This window comes from Embiotoca jacksoni, unplaced genomic scaffold (assembly GCF_022577435.1).
Source record: "Embiotoca jacksoni isolate LCO1_2020_lvr unplaced genomic scaffold, fEmbJac1.0.p SCAF_5, whole genome shotgun sequence".
In the NCBI taxonomy this organism is placed as follows: domain Eukaryota; kingdom Metazoa; phylum Chordata; class Actinopteri; family Embiotocidae; genus Embiotoca; species Embiotoca jacksoni.
In genome coordinates this window covers 23,812,392-23,818,455 of record NW_027185403.1, presented here as the reverse complement: position 1 = coordinate 23,818,455, position 6,064 = coordinate 23,812,392, and positions in this window count along the sequence as shown.

The window sequence follows — 6,064 nt, the reverse complement described above, 5'->3', positions numbered from 1 at the left end:
GTCTGGATTCAGAGCTGCTTCACACACGTCTCCCCCTCCTGTCACCGGTGGTTCGGTCCGCACTGACGTTTGTTCCGAAGAGGCGAGAAGAGGGCGTGACCCTTCCATGGACAAGCCAATCGGCGTTGAGTGCGCTTATTGGACAGCAGTGACGTCCGCGGACGTCAGCAGCACGCCCGTTTGATACGCTGCTCACGCAGAGCTCGTCTCAGGTTACATCACCGGCTCTGGAGCCGGATTAAAGAGCGGTTCCTCTGTTACACAGGTTTTATCTGAAGCGGTCCGCTGGAGATGTAATTTATCTTCATGTCAGAGATCAAATAAAAGCAGAGGAACTTCTTTATTTTCTTTACTTTATACCATCCACTGAATTCTACGGTGGCCCTGATGGTCAAACGCAAAAACATTTCTCAGAACACAAAATATTTCTCTGAACATGAAAACATTGTTTGTGTGTTGTGTGAAATGTTTTTGTGTTTTCCGATATTTTGTGTTTTCTGAAATGTTTGTTTTTTATGTTCTCCGAATGTTTTTGCATTTGACCCTCAGAACCACCAGATCATTCAGTTTAAAGATGAAACAAGCCTGGAGTGTATAAAAACATCTTTGACCCATTTTAAATACTGTACTGGAACCATAGTGGTTTTCATCACTGACTTCCTGTGCTGCTCACTGGTTCTGTTGGTTCTGTTGGTTCTGTGTTGGAGGAGTTAGTTCTCCTGCTGTTGTGTAACCAGATGGAGGGTCACTGGTTTCAGCAGTCCGGACTGTTTGTCTGTTAATTATTCATCAGCTGGAGCCATCAGTACGAGTTGTACATTTAACATGAAGTCGTGCTGTATGTACACATAACGTGCTGTATGTACACACAACGTGCAGTACGTACACACAACGTGCTGTACGTACACACAACGTGCTGCATGTACACACAACGTGCTGTATGTACACACAACGTGCAGTATGTACACACAACGTGCTGTAAGTACACGTCACATCAGAAAACCAAAGAAGACAGGAGCTGCATGTGGCAGAAAAAACACACATTTTGAAACACACTTTCCATTTTCTGAATTCAGTATTATCATTCTCTAAAAAGGCTCTAATATGTGTGTGACTCTAATATGTGTGTGACTCGAATAACTGTGACTCTAATATGTGTGTGACTCGAATAAGTGTGACTCTAATATGTGTGTGACTCTAATATGTGTGACTCTAATATGTGTGACTCTAATATGTGTGTGACTCGAATAAGTGTGACTCTAATATGTGTGTGACTCTAATATGTGTGTGACTCGAATAAGTGTGACTCTAATATGTGTGTGACTCTAATATGTGTGACTCTAATATGTGTGTGACTCGAATATGTGTGACTCTAATATGTGTGTGACTCGAATATGTGTGACTCTAATATGTGTGACTCTAATAAGTGTGACTCTAATATGTGTGACTCTAATATGTGTGTGACTCGAATAAGTGTGACTCTAATATGTGTGTGACTCGAATAAGTGTGACTCTAATATGTGTGTGACTCTAATAAGTGTGACTCTAATATGTGTGTGACTCTAATAAGTGTGACTCTAATATGTGTGACTCTAATATGTGTGTGACTCTTAATATGTGTGTGACTCGAATAAGTGTGACTCTAATATGTGTGTGACTCTAATAAGTGTGACTCTAATATGTGTGACTCTAATATGTGTGACTCTAATATGTGTGTGACTCTAATGTGTGTGTGACTCTAATAAGTGTGACTCTAATATGTGTGACTCTAATATGTGTGACTCTAATATGTGTGTGACTCTAATATGTGCGTGACTCTAATATGTGTGACTCTAATATGTGTGTGACTCTAATATGTGTGTGACTCTAATAAGTGTGACACTAATGTGTGTGACTCTAATATGTGTGTGACTCTAACAAGTGTGACTCTAATATGTGTGAATCTAATATGTGTGTGACTCTAATATGTGTGTGACTATAATAAGTGTGACTCTAATATGTGTGACTCTAATATGTGTGTGACTCTAATAAGTGTGACTCTAATATGTGTGACTCTAATAAGTGTGACACTAATATGTGTGTGACTCCAATATGTGTGTGACTCTAATAAGTGTGACTCTAATATGTGTGTGACTCTAATATGTGTGTGACTCTAATAAGTGTGACTCTAATATGTGTGACACTAATATGTGTGTGACTCTAATATGTGTGACTCTAATAAGTGTGACACTAATATGTGTGTGACTCTAATATGTGTGTGACTCTAATAAGTGTGACTCTAATATGTGTGACTCTAATATGTGTGACTCTAATATGTGTGTGACTCTGATAAGTGTGACTCTAATAAGTGTGACTCTAATATGTGTGACTCTAATATGTGTGTGACTCTAATAAGTGTGACACTAATGTGTGTGACTCTAATATGTGTGTGACTCTAATAAGTGTGACTCTAATATGTGTGACTCTAATATGTGTGACTCTAATATGTGTGTGACTCTAATATGTGCGTGACTCTAATATGTGTGACTCTAATATGTGTGTGACTCTAATATGTGTGTGACTCTAATAAGTGTGACACTAATGTGTGTGACTCTAATATGTGTGTGACTCTAACAAGTGTGACTCTAATATGTGTGTGACTCTAATAAGTGTGACTCTAATATGTGTGACTCTAATATGTGTGACTCTAATATGTGTGTGACTCTAATGTGTGTGTGACTCTAATAAGTGTGACTCTAATATGTGTGACTCTAATATGTGTGTGACTCTAATAAGTGTGACACTAATGTGTGTGACTCTAATATGTGTGTGACTCTAATAAGTGTGACTCTAATATGTGTGACTCTAATATGTGTGACTCTAATATGTGTGTGACTCTAATATGTGCGTGACTCTAATATGTGTGACTCTAATATGTGTGTGACTCTAATATGTGTGTGACTCTAATAAGTGTGACACTAATGTGTGTGACTCTAATATGTGTGTGACTCTAACAAGTGTGACTCTAATATGTGTGAATCTAATATGTGTGTGACTCTAATATGTGTGTGACTATAATAAGTGTGACTCTAATATGTGTGACTCTAATATGTGTGTGACTCTAATAAGTGTGACTCTAATATGTGTGACTCTAATAAGTGTGACACTAATATGTGTGTGACTCCAATATGTGTGTGACTCTAATAAGTGTGACTCTAATATGTGTGTGACTCTAATATGTGTGTGACTCTAATAAGTGTGACTCTAATATGTGTGACACTAATATGTGTGTGACTCTAATATGTGTGACTCTAATAAGTGTGACACTAATATGTGTGTGACTCTAATATGTGTGTGACTCTAATAAGTGTGACTCTAATATGTGTGACTCTAATATGTGTGACTCTAATATGTGTGTGACTCTGATAAGTGTGACTCTAATAAGTGTGACTCTAATATGTGTGACTCTAATATGTGTGTGACTCTAATAAGTGTGACTCTAATAAGTGTGACTCTAATATGTGTGACTCTAATATGTGTGTGACTCTAATATGTGTGACTCTAATATGTGTGTGACTCTAATATGTGTGTGACTCTAATAAGTGTGACTCTAATTTGTGTGTGACTCTAATATGTGTGACTCTAATATGTGTGTGACTCTAATATGTGTGTGACTCTAATAAGTGTGACTCTAATATGTGTGTGACTCTAATATGTGTGACTCTAATATGTGTGACTCTAATATGTGTGTGACTCTAATATGTGTGACTCTAATATGTGTGTGACTCTAATAAGTGTGACTCTAATATGTGTGTGACTCTAATATGTGTGTGACTCTAATATGTTTGTTTGACTCTAGTGTGTGTGTGACTCTAATATGTGTGTTTGACTCTAGTGTGCTTGTGACTCTAATATGTGTGTTTGACTCTAGTGTGTGTGTGACTCCAGTGTGTGTGACTCTAATATGTGTGTGACTCTAATATGTGTGACTCTAATATGTGTGTGACTCTAATAAGTGTGACTCTAATATGTGTGTGACTCTAATATGTGTGTGACTCTAATATGTTTGTTTGACTCTAGTGTGTGTGTGACTCTAATATGTGTGTTTGACTCTAGTGTGCTTGTGACTCTAATATGTGTGTTTGACTCTAGTGTGTGTGTGACTCCAGTGTGTGTGACTCTAATATGTGTGTTTGACTCTAGTGTGTGTGTGACTCCAGTGTGTGTGTGACTCTAATATGTGTGTTTGACTTTGGTGTGTGTGTGACTCCAGTGTGTGTGTGACTCTAATATGTGTGTTTGACTCTAGTGTGCTTGTGACTCTAATATGTGTGTTTGACTCTAGTGTGCTTGTGACTCTAATATGTGTGTTTGACTCTAGTGTGTGTGTGACTCCAGTGTGTGTGACTCTAATATGTGTGTTTGACTCTAGTGTGTGTGTGACTCCAGTGTGTGTGTGACTCTAATATGTGTGTTTGACTTTGGTGTGTGTGTGACTCCAGTGTGTGTGTGACTCTAATATGTGTGTTTGACTCTAGTGTGCTTGTGACTCTAATATGTGTGTTTGACTCTAGTGTGCTTGTGACTCTAATATGTGTGTTTGACTCTAGTGTGTGTGTGACTCCAGTGTGTGTGACTCTAATATGTGTGTTTGACTCTAGTGTGTGTGTGACTCCAGTGTGTGTGTGACTCTAATATGTGTGTTTGACTTTGGTGTGTGTGTGACTCCAGTGTGTGTGTGACTCTAATATGTGTGTTTGACTCTAGTGTGCTTGTGACTCTAATATGTGTGTTTGACTTTGGTGTGTGTGTGACTCCAGTGTGTGTGTGACTCTAATATGTGTGTTTGACTCTAATATGTGTGTTTGACTCTAGTGTGCTTGTGACTCTAATATGTGTGTTTGACTCTAGTGTGTGTGTGACTCCAGTGTGTGTGTGACTCTAATATGTGTGTTTGACTTTGGTGTGTGTGTGACTCCAGTGTGTGTGTGACTCTAATATGTGTGTTTGACTTTGGTGTGTGTGTGACTCCAGTGTGTGTGTGACTCTAATATGTGTGTTTGACTTTGGTGTGTGTGTGACTCCAGTGTGTGTGTGTGACTCTAATATGTGTGTGTGACTCTAATATGTGTGTTTGACTTTGGTGTGTGTGTGACTCCAGTGTGTGTGTGACTCTAATATGTGTGTTTGACTCTAGTGTGTGTGTGACTCCAGTGTGTGTGTGACTCTAATATGTGTGTTTGACTCTAGTGTGCTTGTGACTCTAATATGTGTGTTTGACTCTAGTGTGTGTGTGACTCCAGTGTGTGTGTGACTCTAATATGTGTTTGACTTTGGTGTGTGTGTGACTCCAGTGTGTGTGTGACTCTAATATGTGTGTTTGACTTTGGTGTGTGTGTGACTCCAGTGTGTGTGTGACTCTAATATGTGTGTTTGACTTTGGTGTGTGTGTGACTCCAGTGTGTGTGTGTGACTCTAATATGTGTGTTTGACTCTAGTGTGTGTGTGACTCTAATATGTGTGTTTGACTCTAGTGTGTGTGTGACTCCAGTGTGTGTGTGACTCTAATATGTGTGTGTGAACCACCTGAGAGAGTGGGCGGAGCTAACACAGTCTGGACTGACTCCATGTCTCTGAGGACTGATGGACTGTATAAGGCTGTTTGATGGTGTCGTTGGACTCCTCCAGGTAACCTGTGACTCACCTGTTCCCTGAAACCATCCAGGTGACGTCATGAAGCTGCTGACCAGCCCGAGAGCAGAGTTACAGACAAACAGAGGGCCCTCTGTGTTCGTTACAGAAACTGTTGTTTCAGTGTCGTTCAGTAGAAAACAGAAGAGCCACCCTGAAGGAGTGGGCGTGTCCAAATGGCCACGGTCTAACATGACCAACATGTTTTGGAGTTGGTCAAACAGCTGTTTTTATGGTCTGCCATATAAATTCTGTATTTCCAATAAGATCAGAGAAGTCCACATCAAGCTTCTACACAATATATATCCAACAAATCAAACCTTCTCCTTAGTTTTAGACATTTAAAACAAATGTAATTTCTGTAACAATGAACCACAATCTTTAATACATTTAT